This window comes from Triturus cristatus, chromosome 12, assembly GCF_964204655.1.
Source record: "Triturus cristatus chromosome 12, aTriCri1.1, whole genome shotgun sequence".
Lineage (NCBI taxonomy): Eukaryota > Metazoa > Chordata > Amphibia > Caudata > Salamandridae > Triturus > Triturus cristatus.
This window is the reverse complement of record NC_140595.1, coordinates 613,786,910-613,813,062: the sequence shown is the minus strand read 5'-3', so window position 1 is coordinate 613,813,062 and position 26,153 is coordinate 613,786,910. Positions and strand designations below refer to the sequence as shown.

Here is a 26,153-nt window from a genome sequence, read left to right as displayed (position 1 = left end):
TTCTGGCGACGGGGTTAGCATTCCCCCCTTTTAGAGGGGCACGACATGGAAGTAACCCTGAACCCCGGTTAAAGCTGACTCAAGCCTCAGCATCACAAAATGGATGCTGCCACCAGACACAAGTCTGACCTCCTGCTGCTGGGAGACCTTCCAGCGAGGGGAGCTTGGACAAAGGGTTTCCTGTCGAGGGCGGTGTTAGCACCATCCCAGACAGGGTTTGTGTATCCCAGGTAGGCAGGGCTGAAAGGAAGGTGACTGCAAGTGGCACCCCGGTGCTCACTGTGCATAGCCCGGCTCAAACCAGTTTCGGGGGCACACCAGCCCCTGAGCTGGGGCGAAGCCGGACAAAGGATAGGGGTGTAACCACCCCCCTCCTGGCTCCACCCATAGGTAGAACCTAGTCACGGGCCAGACCCTTTTCTTAGAATAAAGGTAGGAGCGAGTCCCCTTCCCAAATTGGATAATCGGATAATTCTGAATCTTGAACTACTTTCCACGAAAGGAACTCTTGACGATTTCTGAAGACTCTCCCTTGTGGCTAAGGAGTAGCCACCCTGCACCAGCAGGCACCACCTAAGCGCTTGCGGTTTGCTGTACGTCTCTCCCACGGATCAAGACTGCCCAGCTCGACGAGACCAGAGTCCCTGCCATCTCTGACCTCTACCTACATCATCAGCCCAGCTGAGAGTCGTAGGTGTGACGAGACTTGCGGGACCGGCCATCTTCAGAACCTGCACGACGCTTATCTAGCACGCCCACCGAGGGACCCTCGAGTGAGTCCACCTAGGGTTTGAGAAGCCCTAACCCTGAGCAGCTCCAGCACCGAAGTCTGCCTCCCCAGCATCCACGAGATCTGCGTGGGGGCCCTTCCGCTCCTTGCTGTTCACCGCGTTGTTCGACCACTTGCCGACCGGCGTGTGGCCCTCTTCACGACGCACCACGATTGTTTTCATCACTAGTCTGGTTGCTCCAGACTGGCTCTTGCTCCCCTTCAACAGAGGAGTACCACGGACCCTCCTGGTCCACTCCAGACGCCATCTTGACTCCACCGCGTGGGTTTGCCACTGCCAAGATCCGCTGCCCCATTCCTGGGCCCAGCATCATCGACAGCAGACACCTTCGTGGGACAGCTCGCCCTCCATACTGGTCGCCGCCGCGCCTCCTGGTCCAAGGAAGAGCCGAGTCCGACGTCACCCACTCACCTGGTCGAGGTGACTTCAGCCGGTACCCTCCTGGTACCCACACGATCGCTGGCTAGCGGTTGAGAACTGAGTCCCCTCTGCTTTCAGGTTTCCTTCATCACCGATCCAGGCTTGGATCTCGCTGAACATCGACACTGGTCGCCTGCCAGCAACTCTTCTTTCAGGCTCCTGAGACTACAACGAGGACTTCCGACATCTTGCCGAACCTTCCACAGCCGCAGCCTCTGGGCTAGGTAACTCGAGCATTTCGGTGCTCCATCGTAGGTTCGCTTTACAAGTGTCCAGTTCCTCTTTCGTTTAGTCCCACTGATCGGATCACTCCGGAATCAGTAACCTTAGACTTTCTACCCTCTCCCCTTCCACTTGCAGTGTAATGGTTTCGTGCCCTCGGGCATTTGTGTAAATTGTGCAACCAGAAGTATTTTCCTAAGAGTTTTGTATTGTGCTTAGCGCCCTGACTCATAAAGAGCCAGGGTAGTCTTGTTATAAATAAATATCCTTTATTTTCATAACAACTTGTGTGGTGTCCTTTCACTTGGTGTTCAAGGGGTATATGTGATGGTAAACAGCTGGCTTAACACGCCCTCTAGAGTTTAGCCTAAGACTGCTCGTATCCACGCTACTAGGATAGCTGGTCTATAAGGTTGACTTACAACCAATCATCAACAAGGGTCGTTTGGAATGATACACAGTGATCACTAGAATAGTGAGCACTACATATCAGGCCAACTTCTCACAGCGTCTGATTATCACTTCCAAATAGCCTTGACAACAATCAGTGAGGAGACGATCACCCCTCAACACTGATGACATAACGGAGCATTGTTCCTTCTCTTCTTGGCACTTTGTTAAAAGACCTCTTTCAGTGAGGCAGATTGTGATACTCATGGATGGGCAGAAGTTTGTATGTTAAGATTAATTGTCTCCAATGCCTGATCTACCTCTGTAGATATTTGCCTGTATAGATAACCCCTTAAGTTTGAAAATCTCTACAAACAAAAACTTGGGCCTTCATTTGAAACAACAAGCCACTCCGTATAATCAAAGCTTTAATGGTCATGAGTCCAGCAGAGGGAGTATTGGAGCCCCAGACTTGGAATGATACATAATTGTGGCCCTAGCGTTTTCTGGACGCCAACAAAACTTGGTGCCATCTGGACCAGGGAAGATCTAGGCTTTCTTTACACAGACACTGGATTACCACGTGGGCACACTGCCTTTTGGGGGCCCTGGCGTCGGCAACTGGGGGTGATGTTACATTTATTGGAATAAGGCAGCTTGGACCCGTCGGATCACCACCTACTCTTCACCTTAGACCCCAGTGTTGGGGAACCCCGACTTCCCACCAGGAATGACTGATAGTGGGTACCAATCATGGGAGGGAAGCGATATACTTTGTCTCGGCCACCTATACCTTAAAGGCACCCACAAGACTAGGGACCAATGTGCTAATGATTTTAAATTACACCCATATGATTTATATCGTGTCACACAGCTCCTACACTAGACAAGACAGTCCGGGGTATGAGGGGGGATGAGAGGTGAGAGAGACGACAGGGGTAGAAGATAAGATGGCAGATGGGGACACTCACATGGCACTTTTGCGCCTTCACCGAGCCCTAGACAGACCTATCCCCATTACAACTCGTGTACACAACAAAATCGGCCAGGGACCATACCCTAGAATTAACAGAAGTGGACTGGGTACAAATCTGGGGCAGGGCAGCAAAGTCTTCTTTGTTCCTTCAACACAGGGCGTAAGCATTCAAACTTATGTTGCAGTGGCATCTCACACTAGTCTGTTTAAATGTGATGGGTAATGCCCCAATGGCTGTTGTAGGGCCAAATGGAGGCTGAAGGATTGTACTCCCTTTCCCGGGCTGCAGATAGATTAATAGCTCCACGGCCGGGTTAGTAATTGCCCAGAATTGGCGGAACGCAACTCCAACCAAACCAAAGACAGATCAGTTGTTGGGGAAGGTGTGGGTGATTCATGCTATGGAAGGTCTAACAGCCACCTTACACAAATTCAAAAAGGTATGGACCCCGTTCCACACATAATTCAAAAGGGAAAGAAGGGTCCCAAGACCACAAAAGTTGGTGAGATTAATGAATGTTGAGGAGATGGAAATAGACACCTAGTTGGATCCAACCTCAGGGAGGGGGGGGGGGGGGGGTCTGGATTATCACGGTATGTTATTGTATCTGTCCTATGAGCAACATAACTGTATACTTGTGCAACTATGATGGAAGAGTACTGGCCGTGCAAAAGGATTAAATAAAGTTGTTAAAAAGAAAAGAAAATGTGGGGAGAGCTGCGAAAGGGAAGATTTTAGGACTGCTCCACCACCTCCAGATAGAAATTGGAAGATGCCAGCCAGTACAGTACTTGTCACATGAGGTGGTTTGGAGAGAAATATGGACAAAACAGTGAGGGTGCTGAAAGATCCCAGCATCCCAATCAAGAGTCCCTTTGGCTCTGGGGTGAAGAGGGGTACTGCTTTGGTAGAGCTGGATAAAGCCAGTCAATGCACATTTGCATCGTAGAGATCTAAATTCGCATCCTCCCTGACCTCAGCTGTGCAAGCCTAGGATGCAGATCTTGTCTAAATCAGATAGAAGCCTTTCCATATTAACCTCTTCAATGCCCATGACGAGCTGGTCTCGTCATGGGCCGCGGTTGCGCTGTGCCCATGACGAGACCAGCTCGTCATAAACCCCGCCCGCTAATGCAACGGCCGGCACAGGGCGGGGAAAGGGGCGGGCACTGAAGGGGTTAACCTTCCCAGGCCATATTCCACATGTTGAGGAAAGCATGAAAAGGTACATGCAAGGCAATATTCAGGACAATGTTGGTTGCATGGGCCTTCCCTTATATACTTCCCCAGGCCACATACCTATCATGCCTAAGAAAGTGTATGCAAGGCAGCATTCAGGTCAATGTTGGTTCTTTGGGACGGATAGAAAACATCCCCTCGCCATTTTTGCATATATGGCAAGTTTTCTGTAAAGAATATGTTCAGAAAGAGCAATCATCATGATGTATGATTTTGTTGCAATAAATGTGGGCGTTGCTACAAAAAAAAGGTACCTCTCAACAATTCCTCACACAAAACTGCTCCCAGATTAGGAGATCTCTGAAGATTTTACAGCTATGTCATTTGCCAGCAGTGCTAACTGAATATCAGTTATATGCTTGTTGTATAACCCTCAAGTTTTGATTTATGAGTGTTAAACATAAAGCTATTTGCACACCCAATTAAATGTGCAAATAATGTTATTTATGAGGACAAAAGCTTATCCTTGACTAAATGAATTAGTAATAATGGAATTTCGCCATTAGTAATGTGATTCATTCACAAGCAAAATGCTGCTAGTTGCAGATTTGTGGTTATTTACTCCATTATTCAGTTCTCAAACCTCAAAAACTAAAGAGGCATTAGACTGTATGCTATGGAGCAGTATAAGACTAATTATATTTCTTTAATAAATTTAGTACTGGATATCAATGTGACTAGACAATGTCTTGTTGCAATATGTAATAATAGTGAGAAATCCTACTGTGATAATAATGCACAAAAGCAATAACTGTCAAGCAAAGAAAAAAAACTGATTTGAGAGTGGGGCTATGGAAATTTTCCTCCAAGTATGGAAATGAAGGACTGAATTAAGCAAATATGAAAATGTAATTTTTCAGCTAAATAGGATAGCATGTGATCCGTATTATATGCGCTATTTGCACGAACGTGTTTTATTTTTTGTGTATGTTTTTAATGGCTTCTCCTTTTTCATAAAGAAAACGTTGCCCCTTATGCACTGCAAGTGAATTTCAGACAAATGTTTGTGCTAAGAAATATGGGCCCTTTATCCATGTAAAATGTTGGTCTAAATAATATGCTATTTATCTAATTACCTATTCCATAAAGGCTTTTTTCGAACTAATCGCAGGTGTACGTGTGTAAATGTGCAACTTTAAAATGGGAAGGTTGTTAATCCAGCCCTTCGTAATCAGTTCGTAAATATGTGGTATTCAGAGCAGATACAAATGATAGGACAAGCAAAATTTGCTCACCTGTGGCTTATGGTCCCTGATTGTTTCAGTCGGCTCTGATTTGAAATTGCTTCTATGCTGTGTTGATGACTGTGAAAAACACAAAGCAAAAGGCAGAGCCTGCGTTGCTTGTAACCAACTTGTCCCTGAAACCAGAAGAGAAAGCTTTGCTGTAAGACAGCTCTGTAAATGAAAACAGAGAGGGAGTTTCAGTTATGTATTAAGTGCAAAGTATGTGGGCCCACCACTGGAACTATACAGCATGCATGATCTAGGGCACAGTGTGCAAAGAGTTTTGTGGCATGAAAGCCTGCTGGAACGCAAACTAAAACAGGTTGGGGCACACCACCTCTTTTCTGCTATGCGAAAGGGTCAATTGGTTTCTTTAAATGTTTTATAGTAGTTTGAGATACATGGAAAGGAAGGGACAAGATTAAATTACTTCTGGTCCCTCTAGGATGCAGAGAACGTTTAGGGAAGGGATTCACGTTATCGGCTTTGAATCCAGATTGCTGCACTAATTAAACAAATTGAAAATATGCCTTTAAACATAGCGACCTTCCTTTATGCTGTTCACGTCATACCCGATCATCAGAGCTGGAAAGTAGAGGGAAATCACACCGGATCCCGGTTCCAGCAGCCATTTCCCGTCCAGATCTGGGATCCAGCTGAACAAGCATTGGCATAGTCAACAGGTCTCTCCTTTTGGACCTTGTAAGTGTTTAGCCATGCATCACATTATCCTGGGTACTGTACCCCCAGGGATTGAAGAGCTATAGCAAAGCTGTACTGGTCACCTGTTTGCTTTTTATTGCTATATTTGGGTGTTAAACTGGTGCTAATGAGGTGCAACCAATGTCCATACAGTGTTACCAAGTTTTTCCAATGCAATAGGTCTCGCATTTGTGAGAGTTTAAGCTATTGGCATTGTAAATGGCAATGCCGTTTATTTATCTGTTTTGATAATTAACACATAATTAAAAGGCATTGTCATTTACAATTGCAGTAGCTCAAACTCTTGTAAATGCGAGAACTATTTCATTTCAAAGAAGCAGACGCCATTTTTCCGAGCTGCTTGAAAAGTGAAAGCGCGCATGGCACGCTGAATGGTGCAGGTAAGCATGTTGTGCCTGCAGTGGGAGAAACTCAATAAATAAAATAGTGCTTACAGACTAAATAGGACCTACCATGTAACAACAGAAGTAAAAGGGCAAGTCCGCATGGGAGGTTACAAATGAAGAGAAGGCGGTACTAAGGAGGGACTAACAAGCCTATTAAGGAATCAGAAGCCAGCATTTACAAAGGACAATGACACAAGCCAATGACAAATATGGGCGGAGAGTAGGCAGGACTTCAAGTCCATACTCTAATACATGCAGAGCAGCGCATGCGCAACCCCGGCTCGACCTAAAAAATTTTTTTTTTTAAACGTTGTTCGTCAAAGAGGAGACCTGGCAATTACACAGAGGAGCGCTTATCTATTCCAGTAAAATGGCCTCAGAGGACGCCAAAACCTTTATGGGGTCGCCATTCAGCTCAATGTCTAGGAATAGCTGTGCTGCAAGATATGGGAAAGTCAGGCTCCTCTCATCACATTATAGGGGCTAACAGGGCTTTAAGTGGGATGGAAAAACTGGGTGGGGGGGGGGCCCCAAAGGGGCATGGCCGATATAATTAAGGGCGTGGCTTAAAACCTCTATGCTCAAAATATGTGTTCATCATACTGTACCACCCAACTGGTATTTTCTGCTTCTGTTATTGCCTCCACATATATAATACAAGTAACATTACACCTACAACAAGCCAGGATTATTTGCTTTGTCAAAGGTTGTTAGTTGCATAAGATAAATATACTACATGCATGCATACAACTATGACTTTGTTGTATAGAATATTGAAAATGCTTTAGTTCTTGCTCAAGAGGTTGTGGCCTAATGGCTACAGCTGCCAACTCTGGAGCTGAGGAAGCATGTTCGAGTCTCAGCGTTGGCTCAACATCCTGCATTTCTGGGCAGATCACTTATTCGCCCGTGCCTACCAAAAAAATAAATGAATATGCCCTTGTTGGTGCTCATGTAAAGCACTTCGAGTTTTGCAATATAGAACTCTTACAAAAATGAAAAGTTACATAAAAAATAGCGAACTGCTGCAGAGTTAAGATTTTGTTTTCCATTCTGAGCGAGTGCGAAAATGGAGAGCCCGATAGGGACTGCCTCGGCACCTGCTTTTAAGAATTGCGGTGCAGAGCACCGGCAGGACCCAGCCCACTTAAAGCCTTTGAGGGAAGGAGTGGGTTTGGGGGAGACACAATTTTTAGTTACACCACTCGTTGCCGTATTTACTAACGGTTGCAGAAATACGCATAAGGCAATCACTCTCAAAAAGGGGTTGGATTCCCTTTGTTCCTTAGGTGCCTTAAACAAAGCGTTGATATTTTATTTGTAAAACCAGCCATTTTGTAAAGTGTTTTTGCTCTGTCATGTATGCAGCCCCAGCGTACATGTAACAGATTGCTAAGGGGCATTCGAAAAACAAAAAAAAAGCGAGATGAAAATAGAGCATACAAGGGAAAGGTTTTAAGACTTATCTTAACAATAAATCTCGTTTTTGGCTTTAAAAAAAAAAACCTGGTGCACGGCCCCTAATGATCTGAATAAACAACGGGCTTTTATTACAGTTGGTTTGCAAAGATCTGTTGAAAAGAAAAATAAACTCCTTCAAGCAAACGGAAATATATGCAGTTCGTCCAAACAAAAAACGTTTTCCTTGCAAACTGTAGACTATTCGTGATTCTATTCGTGCCACAGCTGCCCTGGCCTCTAGTATCATCCGTCGGTTTTCCTGAAGAGCACTCCTGCTAACCAGCGGCCTTCCACCTCTTCAGCTGGGCATCTGCGTTTAGGGGATATGTTCGCCATTGATCTAGTGAATCGCACGTGCACGGCAATTAAGCAGCTGGCTGATTGGACATGGCGTAAACAGATTAGTCTCCTCCTGCAGGGCTGAGCAGCATAGATCGTGCCTTTTATCACTAAGATTCCTCATTGAGGCAGACACCAACAGGCCCACTGCTAACTTAACGAGAACGAACAGCCAAAATAAGAAATATTCTTGCATATGCTTCTAATATTTCTTATTTTTCCCAGTGGCATAAATGACATTTTCTTCTGAGGGTTTCACACCTCATATCTGGCTGGGATCCACAAACCAAGGAATAAACAAGCAAAGGGGTCGGGGTGGCGATGGCGGCAAGCACGCGAGTGGTGCGCACGACGCCGAAAGTTAAAAAAACAACCGATAAAACACAAGCGCGGCCGCGAAAGTTAACTGTTAACTGAGAGGGGGATGCACCATGACGAGAGAGGAAAGCCAGATGGCGCCTCTGCTCGTCATTGTGCGCGTAACCGCACGCTCTATGCAACTGAAAAAGCTGTGGTCGGGCTTTTTAAAGCCCACTCACTAAATGTCTCGCCAGAGCAGCGCATGCGTTGGCTCAAGCGAGACCTAAAAAGGGAAACTTGCTGAATTTTTCCTGATGCAATTTGTCTGACACCAAGGCACATTCACCAGTGCCTACTCAAGGTCTGCATTCCATTCGGAGCAGCAACCTGTTGGCAGCAGGGGGTTTTCTGATTTTATATTTCGTCTGGTCCCCATACAAAGGCCTAATTCAAAGGGTCACCAGCCCTCCTTTTGCTCAGGTATCATCCTGGCTGGAGACCACCTGGAGCCTTACACCCAGAGGTCAATGCATTAGGAGGAAACGAAGGAGCACACCTTTTTTTCACTTCACAAGTACTTAAGAGAAACTACTAGAGGCAGGTTTTTATGTTTGTTCAACTCCTTTGGTAAGAGATGGGTTTGTAAAGTAAGAATGCAAGATGTATCTGGCTGTATGAGTAAGTCCATAAATATTGAATTAAAGGGCGCCTACTATTTTTTTCTTTTAATTCTCTAATAGGACTACTCATCCCAGTGCTGGGTGTCAGGGCGCCTTACATCACACACAGAGACACATTAAGTCATACAATGTTTAAATCAATGTACAAAAAATGTTACACAAGCGAAGGAGGGTTTCAAAGTGTAGGAACTACATATGATCCATGTAGGAGAATAGGATCTGCACTTATGTTGCCCCCACTTTTTTTCTGATGTATACACTGGTTTCTGGCTATAGTCTGGCTGGGTCCCTGCTAATCAGGGCCCCAGTCTCACTGATCTCTCTAAACAACTTGGTGTGCATATTAGATGCACTAGTGATTGGATACTGTGGTACCTTATGAGCCCCTAGTATATGGTACCTTAGGTACCTAGGGCATTGGTACTTCACAGGCCTACCAGGGGCTGCAGCATGTATTATGCCACCCCTGGGAAGCATTCACAATCTGACACCACAGGCCTGCTACTGCAGCCTGTGTGAGGTAGTGTTAGCACTCCTCACTGAGGTATAGGTTCCTATATCTCACCATAAACACACATATAAACCTATCAGCCACCCCTATTGCAGGCCCTAACAATCCTGAGGGCAGGGTGCTTGGTTTACTATGTGAGGGGGTGCTTCTGCATGAGCAGGACCCCTCTGCAGCTGGCAGAGTCTATTCTCTGCTGCTGTTTGTGGATGCGGTTAAACCATATACTCTTAAGTGCATTATAACCACGCGGTAAATGCTAACTTTGGAATGACTGCATCGAAACATGTCGTGTTTGGTGTCAAACAACTTGGAATCATACCCCCACACCAGTAACTGGTGTGGGAGTATGATCCCACCCTTCTAGAGGGGATGACATGTACCCACTGCACTAAATGGTAGAAATCTTCGAGAGCCCTGGCATCACAAAATGGATGCCACCAGCACAGACACTGGGCTGCCCTCCTGCTGCTGATCGAAACTCGCAGTGGAGGAAGCCCAACAAAAGGTATCCTGTCACAGGGAGGTGTCACCACCTCCCAGACAGGATTTAGCGTATTGGAGCTGGGTGGGTGCACTCCTAGAGTGCTTTGAAGTCCTGCACTGGGGGAGCAGTAGGCTCCTCTGTGCATATGCCAGCTCAAACCGGTTCAGGGGCTACCTGCCCCTGCTCTGGCGCGAAACTGGACAAAGGGAAGTGGGTGTAACCACCCACTACCCTGACCCTCCTAGAGGAGTGGTCATAGAGCTAGTCCCTCCCCTATCTTCACTATAAGATAGCAAGCATTGCCAATGCAATTCAGATTACCCTGGACGACGCTCTACAAAGAAGAATCCTGGCCCTTCGACGTTCCACTATCTCTGGAAGACTGAAGAATCTCCCTTGGAGTCAAGGAGTGACTCCCCTGCTTGGCAGGCACCTGTAACTTCAAATCGACGGTTGCAAACTTCACCGCTCCCGCCGGAGTCTGAAGTCCCTGCGTCCCCTGAAGCGGATTTCCTGACCTCTCGACGGCCATTTTGAGTCCCCAGCGAAGCTGTGGCATCTGGACCCCACGAGTGACGAGGAACAGCAATACCAGGGAACCGTGCACTGATTTCGAGTGCAAATCCTAAACAACGTTCTACGAACTTGTGCTTTGGACCATCTGTAGTCCAAGTCCCTAGCAGGTCTAGTTCCAAAAATCAGCGGCCTACCCCGTCCCGAGTGACCGTGGGCTCCTGTGAAACTTTTCCTGCAAAGGCGTCTTCGCGGTTACTTGCCCGTTGGCTAGTGACTCACCCGAAGACTTTCTCATCGACTTCAAGGGCTCTCCTGGTTGCTCCGGGCCTGCCCTCACTTACCCTCGCTGGGTAAGTCCATCAGACCTTGCTGGTCTGCATCACCGACTATCTTCAGTCCACACGAGACTTGCAGTTGCCAAGGCTTGTTGGCGCCAATCCGGTTGCCGACACCGTCATCAGCTGCAGACGTCGTGGGACACTCCGAATCCAGCTGCTGGCCATCTTCGATCCCTCCTGGACCTCGTGAGCGAAGAGACAAATCACCATCGACGACCTGAAACGACGCGACATCTGTGGTCATCCATCCTGCTGGCCACCGGTCACTGGCAAGTGACTTTGAACACTGTCCCCTCAATTTTCAGGTCCTCTTCATCTTCAATCCACCTTCGGATTCCAGCGGACACCTCTTCAGTCGTCTCAAGCAGCAAGTTTTCATTGGTCTCCATTGAAAACAACATCGCGACCAGACACCAAAAGACACCTATGGACCCGGCTTCCCTGGGTGAGGTAACTCGTGCACTCCGGTGCCCAAGTTTGTGTTGGCCCTCGAAATACTTACCCTGTAAGTGGCTTGCTTGTTGACTTCTCCGAAGTGCCCTAAAACTTTAAAATACAAACCGCGACTTGCTCCATTGTAACCTATAGGAAACCCGTGGCTGTGTTTAGACACTGCACGCGTCTCCCGTGGGCTTGTTACTTACCTGCTAACACTGCAGTAGTGAAGCCCCAGCGATTCCCAAGGCCCTAGGCTTTGTCATTTTGCAAGTCGACTTTGTTAAACCATTTACTTAGTATATGGTCTGGTACGCCCCTAGGGCTACAGCCATATTTGTGCTTAATTTATTGAGAACTGTTGACATTTGAATGTGTATCTGGGTTCTAATCACATAGAGATTAGTACAGTGTATCTAGAAATAAATACATATATATTTGATATATATACCTGTGTGGTGTCCTTTTCATTTGGTAATTCAAGAGATTATAAGGTAAAACAAGCTGCTTTACATTCCTCAGAGACTTAGCCTGAAGGCTGCTCTCCACAGCTACCACTAGGATAGCTTTCTTTAAAAGGTTGTCTTAAACCTATCTACCATAAGAGTCGAATTGGACTGGTGCAAGGTGGCCACTAGAACTAGTGATCAGCATATGCCAGGCCAACTTCTCACAATCCATAGCTGTAGAAATAATGTATATGTGAAGAGTCAATGGTCGGGAGAAACACAGGGCTCTAAAGCATAACAGTGATTTTGGTTGCTTGGACGAACAAGACTTTATTGCAGAAACCCTTCTTTGCAATCTTAGAAGAACATCAGATTGAGAAAAAAGACAATAAGGATCGAAGCTCGTGACTTACAATTTGCATTCAGCTCTTTGATGCCGATAAGTAGACAATTGTGCTATATTAGGTTTGCAATTTATGATCTTGAAGTAACAAAATAATCTCAGGGTCAAATGCAGAAGCTCCCTTATCTCCCCAAATAAAATATCAATCTGTGATCTGCATGTGACATAATGTGCAGGAATATTAACATTTTATGCTAGTTTATGGGTTAAAACTGTGACTGGACAAAACATAGACCTCTCCTAGAACTGTGTTAACCGCTAGAGTTACTTTACCAGAATTATAATCCCTGCAAAATTGCTGGGAATACAATGATCTCTGCAGTAGTTGTCTCAGCTCTGTAATGTATTTTTTTAATGCAGCCTGTTTGTGACCAAATAGGTAATGTATAACATATTTACAGTCACATATTTCCTTGTTGACATTTCCTAGCAGATGTTTTTAAAATAATTATATAAATCGACCGTCGGACTGTTTCTCAAACTCTGCCCTTCGTGACTCCACCCTACATCCCCCCTTTTTTTCCCCTGCCACACCATGCCCCCAATTTAAGTAAATTAAGTTTTCTTCCAAATCCAGCACTGCCTAAAGTACAACAGAAATTTGGTGTCTTACAGTAAACATAACCTCTCGGCTAAATCACAGCATTAGTACTAATACAATGAATACATACATACATGTCTGTATCAAAATATACAGGGCAGTAAACACACAAAATTTGACCTAGTTTATATATATTTTTTCAGTTTTATACAGCGCGAATTGGACTTGAAGGTATTAGATAGCTTTACACGAGCACCAGTTCCATTTCACAAGCACACATCCATGCTTTTAAGGCACAGAGAGACTGATCGATTTGCCTAGAATCGCAGAATGTTGAGCCGATGCCGAGACTCGAACCTATTTCCTTAGTTCCTAACTCGGCTGAGTGTTACGTAATTTACACATGGCACGCTGCGTGTTCCAAAAGTTATTATCCTACGTATTCTTTTTGTTCTGTCTCTTTTAGTTTGACAATGAGCAACAACAAAAAAGCAAAGGAATTACCTGATAAAGTTTTCTTTCCTTGGCCTTACAGCGCCGCTTCCATTCAGAAACAGAAAGTAAGGAAGCTCATTAAACTAAAAATAAAAAAAGGACAACAAACAGAGAAACAGGAAGAAATAGAAAAAGAAGAAATACTGTTGTTTACTTATGCCCAGTAAAGAAAGGGGGAAGCTGTCGGAGACGCCGCAGAAGTGGTCGAAGGGTGGACGGCTGCGGGACCGCTGGCAAGTTTACAACTAAGGGGGAAGCGCAAATAGAAGAGCCCTGATGGCAGAACAGATGATGCTGACGTTAGCCTCTAATACGGCCAGCATCTTATTGGCAGGCAGATATTGGTATCTTATTCTGCCAACATCTCATTTGCAGCGACAATTTCATATGAAATATTTTTATGTTTACTGAGCCTTAAATATTTTATTAGTCTTTGCTTACCATACTATGAGTACGTACATGCCAATATTTTTTTACCTGGTAAAATGGAAATGTTGGAAGAAACATACATGCCAACGTTTTAAAACAAGAAATTGTGAGTTTTAGGAAAATAAATCTGGGGACTTCATTGTCCCCATTGACATTAATTGAAGCAAAGGCAATTTCAGATGTGAGTCAGCTAAAATGTAAACATTGTTTAAAAAATCAGGAGTCTTCAGTCTGACTCCAGTCGGCTCTGTTGACATGTATGTCAAAAATAGGGGGAATTGCTTTTCCCCATTCATTTTTAGGCCTCGCAGACCTGCAGTGCGCATGTGCTGCTCGCTCTGCGAGGCTTTTTGTAATCGAGTAGATTTCGGAAGGGTACTTGAAGCCCCGCCCGTCATTCCTATTGGCTGGCGTCATCGTTTATGCTAAACGTTGGCTTCCCATTGAAAACGAGGCTTCTTTCTTACCGCCCTGTCTCCTTTTGGGCTCGCCCATCCGGACTGGATTTTTCACTTGCGGCGTTACACAGTCTCCTTTATTAGTTGGGACGCACTATATTTTTGTCACAATGGCGGCAAGCTTGTTTACGGACCCCAGGTGGCGCTGCGTCCTCCTGTCGCCATCTCCCTCGGGCACTGCCGGGGCCGTCCAACGTGTCGACACCTTGTTTATTATGTGTTGCAACTGGTTACTGCATGGTGCCGCTTCAGGAGGTAGGCGGCGTGTTTTCTTTCATCAACTCTGCACCTGCCTCCATTCATCTGTTGACATGGTGGCCAAGCTTTTGTTCCATGGCTCATGCCAGTGTAGGGGCGGGTTCGGGCACTTCTCCCTGCGTCTCTTCCCAGATTCCAGCTGCCTCGCAGCACACTGCAGCTTCCCTGCCTGTGAGGCATGCATTTATTTTTTTAGATCCGCTGCTTCTCACAATTCTGTCAATAAACACCTCTCACCACCATAGAAGGCGAGGGACTCTGGCAGATGCTTTCTCACCTCGTAGGTGCACATACACATTTTAGTTTTATGCTATTACGTGCATTGGGGCTGGGACGAGGGCACAGTTATTATGTGTTGGATCAGGTTTGCAAAGTATTTGCAATGCAATAGGTCTTGTGTTGCAAAAGTCTGAACTATTGCCATTGTAAATGACAATGCCTTTTATTTATGTGCTGTTTTTTACAACACATAAATAAAAGGCATTGTCATTTACAAAGCAAACACAAGGAGATGATGGAAGGAGTGCTGAAACTTTTCAAACAATCACTCCAAGTCATAGATCTGGGTTGAATCCATCATTATTCTTTAGCCCACTTTACCACCCCAGTTCAGACACAGCTATATGCAAATCAATCATGACCCTGTGCCTCATGGGAACAGTCCAGCCCGAACTGCCAAGCCATGTCTTCCCTGGACCGGAAACAAGCATTTACAATGCCAATAGCTTAAACCCTTGCAAATGCGAGACCTATTGCATTGCAAATGCTTGTTATTAAAGCAGAGAATATTTCAGGTGGGAGACACCTAAATTAAAGCCGCTTTGGGAGTGTCCTGCCTGAATTGGGTCTGTTGGCATGTATGTGAGTATGTTGTGTTTCAATCACAACATGTACCACTGTTAAGTCTTTTAGGATTTAGTCTGAGTCGAGAAACTTTTCCACCAAAACATGGGACAACTGTGCCACCCTGTTATGTGTATTTGTAAAGCACAATATCACCCTTAAGGGTATCCTGACGCTGAGCAGTTGTGTGCACCTAGGCCTGCCTATTGGGGTTTGGTTAATTGAAAAGCCAGACTTTCAGCTTCTTGTGTAATTCAAGAAGATAGGAGGAGGATCTGATGTGGAGTGGGAGGCACTTCTACACTTCAGGAGTGATGTAAGAGACCACTTGTCCTGATCTGGTTCTATGTGTGCATGGGGTGTATGCGAGTAGGAGTCTGTCGTAGGTAATGTTATGTGTTGATTGCCATGGTGTGTCTCGCGGTACGCCCGGCTCGAGGATAGACCGCAAGGCACACCATAACATATTGTTATTTGAAACTGTTAGCCCGTGACAGTAGTGGCCGGTATGTATGATTCCGTGTTGCTGAGTCAGTTGACTCTGCTGCCTGTTCGAGCTGGCTGCTGCTTGTTGGTGGTGAAGAAAACATTGGCATAAAACTTCTTCATAACTTCTACTCACCTACTGTACTTACTACATTTGACGATCGAAGATCCCTTCACCCACCAGCACACCTCCACCTCGCACATCTTCTGCATTTCCAGGATTTACCCACTTGCTCCCTGCCTCTTCAGAAGATAGCTCTTCAGGCTTAAGCATTGCTTCCTGTTAACTCATCAGATCGCCACATCATCCTTCGTGGGGCCACTCTGTAAACCCCATCCGCACAGAGGGCCAATCTCAGCGGCATACAATTGCCCCATACGCCCTTTCAGCTCGTATCCTAGCAACAAGCAAGTTAGGCTGGTTTCCTTTGAGTTTTCGTTCCGGCTAGTACTTGGATTGATCGTGCACTTCTCACAGTGTGCCCAGCTGAATATTACAGGTAATTGAATTTATTTGCACCCAAAATGTTGTCGGGGACGCTGCCTTACAATAATTCATTTACTTAAGCCCTCATTCAACACTCCACAAGTTCTCAGCTCGGTTTTTATATATTTTCACCTTATCCCATGCTCATTGCCAAATGTAGTAAGTACAATAGGCGAGTAGAAGTTATGAAGAAGTTTTATTCCAATGTCTTCTTGATGTCGTAGGTAATGTTATGTGTTGATTGCCATGGTGTGTCTCGCTGTACGCCCACCTCGAGGATAGACCGCGAGGCACACCATAACATACTGTTATTTGAAACTGTTAGCCCGTGACAGTAGTGGCTGATATGTATGATTCCCGTTGTTGAGTCAGTTGAGTCTGCTGCCTGTTCGAGCCAGCTGCTTCTTGTTGTGGGTGAAGAAGACATTGGAATAACATTTCTTCATAACTTCTACTCACCTAGTACAATACTAACTACAGAGTGCTGCGGAGCGGACGAGACTCAAAATTCATACTGATTGGTGCCATTTGTTGTGATAAATTTTGCTTGGCTCAGATGATTTACATATAGGTAGAGAAGAGGGATGCTCTCTTAACTAGGATCTGTATGACTATTGGTGAACCAAGATGATCTTCATGAGGAAAGGGAGGAAAGGGAGGTTTACTAAATCATCAAAAACTCAATAGTAATGCATTAGCCTGAGGGTGGCGCAGTGTGCCCAGGTCTAAATATTGCCTGGTAGGGTAAATCCTTGTGGACATTGTAGGGGGGAGGTAAATCCTCATGGACCTTGTAGGGGGATGTGGTATGTTTGAAAACAACATAAATATTTGTATTGTATTGTAATTGCAATTGTATAGCGCTTACTACACCTGACGAGGCATCTCAGCGCTTTTTCATCGAGTAGCACGCTACTCCGGGACCCATAGAGGATTAGTGTTGAATTAGTATAGTGAAACATGCAAGTAAATTTTAAGTGGTAGATAGTTTAGTCAGTTATTTGGATTCGGAAGGATAGCAGAAGGATGGAAGAGGAAAAAAGGTTTGTAGTTATGTAGTGCTTGTTACCCCTGATGGGGTGTTGAAGCACGCTACTCCGGAAACCCATAAAGGAGTAGTGGTGAATTAGTATGGTGAAATATGAAAGTACTTTGAGTGGTGAATATTAGTCAGTTATTTGGAGTGAGAAGGATAGTGGAGGGATAGAAGGGGAAGAAAGGTTTGCATTTATATAGCACTTGTTACCCCTGATGGGTGTTGAAGTGCTTTTCTGGCGAGTAGCTCGCTTCTCCGGAACCCATAAAGGATTAGTGTTGAAAATCAGTATAGTGAAATATGATGTAATTTGAGTGGTGGATATGTTATTCAGTTATTTGGATAGAGAAGGGTAGGTGGTGGGATAGAAGAGGGAAAGAGGTTTGTATTGATATAGCACTCGCTACCCCTGATGGGATTTTGAAGCGCTTTTTTGGCGAGTAGAACGCTACTCTGGAACCCATAAGGATTAGTGTTGAATTAGTATGGTGAAACATGAAATTAATTTGAGTGGTGGATATGTTAGTCAGTTATTTGGATTGAGAAGGGTTGGTGAGGGGTAGAGAAGGGAAAAAGGTTTGCATTTATATAACGCTTTAAACCCTGATGGGGTGTTGAAACGCATTATTTGTGGGTAGCACGCTAGTCTTGAACCCATAAAGGATTAGTGGTAAATTAGTATAGTGGAATATAGAATTTGAGAAGTGAACTTGTTAGTCTGTTATTTTGATTGAAAAGGATAGTGGAGAGATAGAAGAGTGAAGGATTTTGTATTTTTTTTAATTTCTTTTTTTAGGTCATAGCAGTAGGAGGAGGCTTTTGGATGAGTAAAAAGTGTTTTTGGAGGAGAAGAGTCAGAGGGAAGAGTTTAGAAAGGTTTGTTTTGAGGGATCTGTATAGTAAAAGAGGTGTCAGATGATGCAAGGAGGGGTAGAGTGGGAGAGAGTCTAGAAAGGGTTCTTTTGGGGATCATAGTAGTGGTATGGGGTTTAGGATAAACGAGAGAGTGGATGTAGAGGATATATTGATAGATGTATAGGGTGAGAGATAGGGTAGTGCATTGGAAAGAGTAGTAGAAAGAAGTTTGAGATGAGTCAGAAAGTTGGGCTAGAAGATATATTGAGAGAAGTATAGGCTGAGAAATAGGGTAGTGTATTGAAAAGGCCAAATTAGAAGAAAGTGATAAATATATAGATCCATAAGTACATTGAAAGTATATAGATGCATACAGGAGGTAAGTATATGTAGATTAAAGATATTGATAGAGGTACAGGATGAGAAATAGAGTAGTGCATTGGATATGCTTTTTCAGGAGAAAAGTAACAGACACACAGATCCAAGTACATGGAGGTACATAGATGCACAATGGAAGCAATTACATGTAGACCAAAGATTTTTTTTTTTTAAACAACATAATTATTCTACATGTTTATACAAAGCAATACACAAAGATAGGTACATATCTTTAGTGAAAATAAATGCTTATATACAGAGGGATATGCTGTAAATTTCTGTTTGCATATGGTGCATATATGGGGAAGAGCCAAGTATTATTTCTTATTCAGACTTAACTGCATAGGAATGCACTGAGGTAATGGCAAACTGTTTGGTGCCATCTCTTATGGCAAATTTTTATTGCCTCAGATAATGTATATAGAGTTAGTGTAGAGAGGTTCTCCATTTAATAAGATCAATATGAGTTTTGAGGGTGGCACAGTTACCCCATGTGTTGGTGGAAAAGCTTTTTTGTTCAGACTAAGTCACAATAGATGTAATAGTGGTACGTGTTTTGATTGAAACATAGTATGGCAATGCAAAGTCTGAAAAAATAGATTTGGCTGACTTATTCAAGGCTTAAAATACGAGCGACATATGCAGAATCTGCCATACACTGTGGAGCTTTATGTGAGGAATTGTATATATTATGGAGCCCTGTTGATATTTAAAGCAGATCGGCAGAAGTGAAATAGACGAACTGTGGTGTCTTAAATATTCTCCCTTGTCTTTTATTTTGTGGGTTATGGGCTGTTAAATAGTGTTTCATTATTTATGATGTATATGTTTTTTAATCCAATTTTAGGGTATTTTCTTCACATATTGACAAAAGAGAATATATGTATTTGTGCATTCCGTGGTATTGTGATATTAAAACTATGTGTATTTTTTACAATCTCATGTGGTACTCGTTTATGGTGAATAAGGTGTCTGTAATAAAACTTGGTTTGTGATTAGCCTGATTGTGAAAGATTTCAGAATTTGTTTTGCATGTTTCTCTTAAGGAGAATTTCCTGAACTTTACTGAATTATTCAAGGTTCATTAAACGGAATGTTTTTGATATAAAAAAATCCCTGCAAATAAGATGCTCGTCCAATCATATGCTAACATCTGCAAATAAGATACTAACTTTAGCTTGTGAATAAGATGCCGGCTGAATAAGAGAGTAACATCGAGCTCACAAAGGACATGGGAGTCCCAGGGGAGGCTTGAATGTGAGGAGGCACTCGCAGACTAGGAGTTGAGGACCTTGAGAGGCAACACAAGCAGCCCAAGTGCCTCCCAACCTCCGATCAGGCTCTCGCCACATGCCTTGAGGAACGAGGTTTCGTCGAGTGAGCCATTGTATACGCAACTAGTTGCCCAGTTTGATCTAGCTCCCTGAGACGCATGTATTTATAAAGGTGGGAGGAGGGGACCTCACTCCATTATCTAGATAGATTGGAGCTATATTGTGGGGAAGTGGAGAGAGGAAACTAAGGTGACACTAGAAGAGCCAGTAAAATATCAGGCTGGACAAACTGCCTCACACAAAGAACAATGCCTTTAAAGGAAAGAAGGTATTTCCTTTAAATGAGTCACTCCATTTAAAGGCTCTACGCAGCCTTTATTTTACACTTCTGAAAACCATCGCTTGGCATTAAATAAGTGTATGCGTAGTTTTATTTATTCTTTTTTTCTTGTAAGACCAGAAGTTAAACCCCTACCAGAGGGAGAGGGAGGGACCGGGGAATAGACAACAACATTACTACCCTTCAAGGTGCATGAATGTATTTGAAAGTACTAAAAGTCCACTGGTATATAAAATAGAAAGAAGGCTCACATTATTCCTTGAGTTAAATACTTACCTGAGTGTTCTCCTTTCCACTGAGGGAGAGAGGACGACAGCCTGATCTGATGAGGGAGACATCGAGGGAAGAAGAAAAAGAAGCATCACCACCTTAGGACCAAGACTGGAACTTTGCTTTAGCTACCGAAGACATGTGATCAAACCCTACATAAAGGACAGTGGCCTTTAATTTTTTGTTACGTTGCTTTGTCCAAAATGTAATCTGGACGCTACCAGACTATGAATAAATAGTCTTAAGCCTTAATAGAAACCTGGTCTCTATTGTTGTCTACGACCGAATCCCCAAACAGTGTCTTAGATGAAGCTGACATGTGGTATGTTGGCTGGATGAAACTGTGATGTAGAAGTGCAAAACATAACAATATCCAAAATGTTGCAGTGGTAGACAATAATGGTTATCAAAGCCAAGAAACACACCTGAAAATCATTAATAATAGTTGAGGGGGTGGCCTGACTGGCCATGGTGTGGCACATAGGCTGCTGCTGAGCTCCTGTGCCCATTGGACGCCCCGGAGTAATTTATCTTGCAAGTTGACACTTTCTGAGCCCCGCATGCAAGAGGGCTGCCTTGGGACATTGGGGGCCCTTTGTGAGGTCAGGGGGCGGCTGGCGCCTGCCTTTTAGGGGCCCCTTCGATTGAGCCTGTCGGAAAGGCTGGGCGGCCAAGATGGTGACTGCCCAGCAGTAAGGAACACCCCAAGTGAGTTAGGTGCTGGAGTTGGCCGGTTGAGCACCTCAGGTGCTGGCTTAGGCTTGGATGGCTGCCACACGAGGCATATCCTAGCCCCGATGGGTTCTAGAATTGTGTTGTGACCTGAAGGCCTGAGCGACACTGTGGCGTGGTTGGAGCGAAGACGTTCCCCTTTATGTCTGACGGAGAAGCCGGGCAGCCAAGAAGGCGACCATCCGGCATTAAGGAGCAGCCCGAGTGTTAACGGGGCTAGAGCAGGCCGGTTGAGTGTCTCGAGTGCTGGCTGGGGGACAGAACACTGCTACAAAAGGTGTGCCCAGGCCCTGCCGGGTCCAAAAATTGAGTCATGGCCCGGAGGCCCGAGAGGGAATGCGGTGCGCTCAGAATCGTGGTGAGAGAGAGCACTCAGGACTGTCTTAGGAGGCCAGAGTCCACACTGCTTGCTGCCCTGAGGGAGTATCAGAGGTACATCTACACGACTTTTGAGCATCCACAGAGAAAATTGTAACCTGCACAGAGGGGTCTGGGGGTGCTGGTGGAGGTCAGATACAGTGTTGAGTGCTGGCATAGGGCCATAGTACTGAGCACAACGGTGTAGTTAAACCCCCTTGGGCATTTGAGAAAATCTGCAGCCAAAGTATGACTGAGTAGTGGCTCAAATTTGGGCAGGAGAGAATGATAGAGCATTAGACGTGGTAATCATTGTCCCTGGAAGCAGTCTCTGAGACTGCTGAGTGCACAGGGAGAGGGCTACAGTGCGGTAATGGTGGAGCCTATATGATCGGGGAGGTGCAGGTGCCGTCCAGTGAAGACCTCCCTCAGTCCAGTGATTGGGGGTTGTGAGGACACAGTACTGTGTTTGGACCCTGGACTTGGCCCACCCATGCCGGTTGAGACTCCTGGTGGACACACTGACGGACAGATGGGTAATCCCCGTAGTGTGAAAGGGGGAGTCCCCGATTTGCAGGCGGTCACTACAGGGGATGGCTGTGCAATGACAGAGGAGGGGAGTGAATCTCTGGCTGAACATACGGCGACCATCTTAGAGGCCATAAGGGACACAAAAGTGTAATTGGAAACACAGATCGCTGTGGTGGTGAACAAAGTGAGACTCTTGTGTGAGGACCATAAAAAACAGTTGGATCGTGTTAAAGAAACTGAGGACCAATTGGGTACTACTTTGCCACACGTAAAGGAGCTCACATTGAAATGTTCCGCTATGGAAAAAGAGGTAAAGGCACTGGCGAACTTACTGGAAAATGCAGAGAGTAGGTCCTGCTGTCAAAATGTAAGACTGGTTGGGATCCCGGAAAAAGCAGAGAGCCTAACATGGAGCTAATCGTGGAGGAATGGCTGGAAAAGACTGTTCTGCAGGGCCACCCATCACGGTTCTATTCAGTAGAATATGCACACAGAACAATGGCATACTCTCCGACACCAGGGGCAAGCCCACGCCTGATCATAGCCCATCTGATGAATTTCAGGGACAGGAATGTTATCCTGCAGGCGGTGCAGAAACATGTTTCTTGGTTAATAGAAGGACATAAGGTTAACCTGTACCCGGACTATACTAACTTGGTCCAAAGGCAAACAGGATTGTTTGTGCCGGTAAAGAGGGTGCTACGCCAACTAGATATTAAATATGCGCTCATTTTCCAGACAAAGTTGCAGATTGTACACAGTGACAAGACTCATTTCATGTCAACAGCTCAGGGGGCCCAGTCATGACTGGAACGCCAGGGTCTATGGTCGGGCCCACTGCCCCGAACACAGAGAGACACTGGTTGGCATTCGGTGCCTTTGCGGTGCAGGAATAACAAACGTACCACAGCTTCACCGACAACAAAACAAATGAAGGTGGTGCAAGCGAAAACAGTGCAGGAAGTTTAAAACTGTATTGACATTCTCAGTAATAATAAATGGAGGATGTTCGCTTCAGAGGAGGAGGGTATTGGACCAGAACAAACAGAGACGGAACAGGATACAGAAGAAGAATGGATACCGAAGATCATAACCATGACTGCTGAACATCTATGGGAAGAAGGTGTGCTTGGTCCTTGACTATCAAAAGGGGCTGAATACGAGATGTGGTAAGAATGCTTGCACCGTTGGCCCACTTCAGCTTGGGTTAGGTGGCTCAGGAGCAGTGGTACATTCTGGTGTTGGGTTTTGGAGGTCCAGAGTCCCAACAAGTCTCTTGAGGTGCCTTCCGGATGCAGGGAAGCAGCTCCGCTGCTCCACAGGAGTTCCTGAATCTTGTCAGAAGTGCTGGCAGTCCTCCCAGGCTTTGGAGGCACAGCAGCTGGCAGGGCGAGTCGACTTTGGGGCAATTGTCGGGAACTGCATATGTGCCGGCAGAGATGCCGCCAAGTCAATTGCTTCTTCCACAGTTCTTGCGTTTTGCGGCTCTTCAGTCTTTCTTCTTCTTTTAGGTTGGCAGGATCTGATTTCCTGGTGCTAGGGGCTCCCCTAAATACTAGATTTTGGGGCATTAGGGGAGTATAGGGTAGCAGCCCATGGGCTACTTTCCCCTGGGGGTCACTACACCTGGTATATGACCACTTCCTGTGGTAAGTGGGCATAACCCCATCCCACAGACCCTAAGTTTGCCATCACAAAGATACCAGACTTCTGATTTTCGTATTCACTTCAGGTAGCCCACCTTAGGGGTAGAACTTGCCTGAAGGCAAGCACAGCTCTCTGACTACTAATTTTCCGACCTATCCAGGTGCCAAATGGGCCCTGTACAGGAGAGGTCGGCATCCTCTCCTGTGAAGGAAGCCAGATAAGCATACCAAAGGCGGTGGGTTCTTTAAAGCTCCCTGCCTTGGAATGCTAATTTGCTGGTCATCCTGTGGGAGAGGGTGTAAATGCCCTCTGCCTGGGCAGGCTTTGTTCCTGACCTCCTGACAGAAAAGGCCCTCACCCCTGGGGGTCAAAAACTCGTCCGTGGTGTCAGGCTGGCTAGGACCAGTCAGTCTGCACACTAGTAGTTGGTAGGTTTTCAGGGGCACCCCTAAGGTGCCCTCTGGGTGCATATTTTAATAAATCCCTCACTAGAATCAGTGTGGGTTCATGAATACAAGATGTTTGATACTAAACTTCTTGGGTTTCAGTGAAGCTATCATGTAGCTGGGGAACTCGTTTTACCAGTGTCCAGCACATGTACTTAAAATGGCTTTCCTGGTCACTTGTACTGGCAGCAATTGAACTGACCAGCACAGGGGGGTATCTGCTCATGCAGATATGTCAACACATGGAGCATGGTGCACCCTGCCTTAGGGCTGTAAGACCAGCTGTAGGGGTGACATATCCAGTCTGCATGCAGTGTTTGCGGGCATGGCACCCTGGGAATGGGGCCCTTGCCATGTTTTCACTTTTGTCTGCACTTAGACACTCAGCCTGCAATGGAAATCTGCTGTGCTTGGTGAGGGGTCCCTTAGGGTAGCACAATTCATGCTGCAGCCCTTAGGAATCCTCTTTAGTACCTCATGCCATAGGTACCAGGGGTACCATTTACTTGGGACTTACAAGGGGTGCTATGGTATTGCCAATTGGGGTACAATTGCACAGTTTTAGGGAGAGAGATCTGCCACTGCGGACCTGGGGCCACATGTACAATGGGGTTTAGCAGCTGCAAAGGGAGAATCCGGCCTTTTGCAACCGCTGAATATCCTTTTGCCATGTAGTAACCCTATTTTGCGAGTCAGTAACCTATTACCGCCTCTCAAAATAGGGTTCGCGAGTCGGTATTAGGAAGGGGTGTTTCAAAGGTGTCCCTAATTGTGAGTGGTAGGGGGTTGTAAGAAGGTTTTGCAAATGAATGTAGTCGCAAAACATTAGCAGTTTACCACCTACTTTAAGCAGGTGGTAAGCCAGTTGCAAATTGGAAGGGGTCCCCAGGGTACCCCTTTCCCTTTGTGAATGGCAGTGAAAACGTTTTTTAAGAGTAGGCAGTGGTCCCAGGGACCATGCCTACTCTTAAAAAGTGAAACTGAAACATTTCATTTTTTAAACATATCTCATTTATCCCACAGACATCGTGTTCTGCTGTCCCTGTGATTTTTGAGATTCCCAATGGGTCGCAAATTGCGACCTACCTCATGAATATTGATGCAGTAGGTCAACTGTGACCCCATTAGGAATCGGCAAATATGTCAGAGACACATTTGTACATCGCATTTTGTGAGTTCCTAATTGTGAGTCGAAATAAATTGCAATTAGGGACTTGTAAAATCAATTGGTCATACATGGGGCCCCTGGTTAGAAGGAACCCCGTGCACTTTGTCGAAACTGCTTCGACTCCCAGAAAAAAAGTGTGGGGGGGGGTGACCATGTCAAAAAGGAGCACTTTCCTACATCTAACAATTAACCTCATGTGTTCTCCTGCTCCATATCTGTTTCTGGCTCAGCACTTACTATAATATCAGTGTACTTGTCAGCTCTCAATCATGCTTCATTACTATTGTATTAGTAGACTAAAACCCAGGTCTGGCTATAATTTCAGCAGATCACAACGTTTTGTTGCGTTGAACTCACTGCCTGCCTTTTTGTTTTTGCCACACATTCCATTTGTTCGGAAATGTCTTTGCTTAATTTTTAATTAAGGAGGACTAGCTTATGTTCCTCTGATCTCACTTCTTCACCACCAGCCTTTAATGGAAACCCCTCCTCAACTTTCCCTGTCCAAGCAACCCCTCTTAAATTAATTTCATTTGTTGTAAAAATTCTGTGGCTCTAAGTCTTCTCCATTTTCCATTCTTATGCACAGGTATCCTTTTAGCCTCACCCTCACTGTGTCTTCTTCTTAACCTGCCAAAAATACCTATTCTCGCTCCTGCAAATTTTAGGCTTCTTTCTGTACATTGCAAATTAGCTCTCATCACTCCATTAGGCGCTCTGGTGTACAACAATAAAGGGTCTTTCCTCTCAGCACCCTTCTTAGACTTAACATTTTGATCAAAGAAAATCCTCCTCCCATTCTCCTACCTTCATCATCCCCCAGAATAGCCCA

The 26,153-nt window shown here is 45.2% G+C and overlaps 1 protein-coding gene across 4 annotated transcripts in view; it reads right to left on the bottom strand.

Moving 5' to 3' along the window:
- Positions 1-13,425, bottom strand: part of SPATA2L (spermatogenesis associated 2 like) — an 83,340-nt gene extending 69,915 nt beyond the window's left edge. For 2 of the 4 annotated variants that reach the window (XM_085637486.1, XM_085637485.1), the window contains exons 1-2: positions 13,336-13,415; positions 5,275-5,399 (exon numbers count right to left, since the gene is read on the bottom strand). The gene's annotated coding sequence lies outside the window, so the exon portion shown is untranslated. Of the gene's footprint in view, positions 1-5,274; positions 5,437-13,335 lie in introns of all 4 variants that reach the window. The other 2 variants (XM_085637487.1, XM_085637488.1) reach the window with 2 other exon arrangements.
- Positions 13,426-26,153: the final 12,728 nt, after the last annotated feature.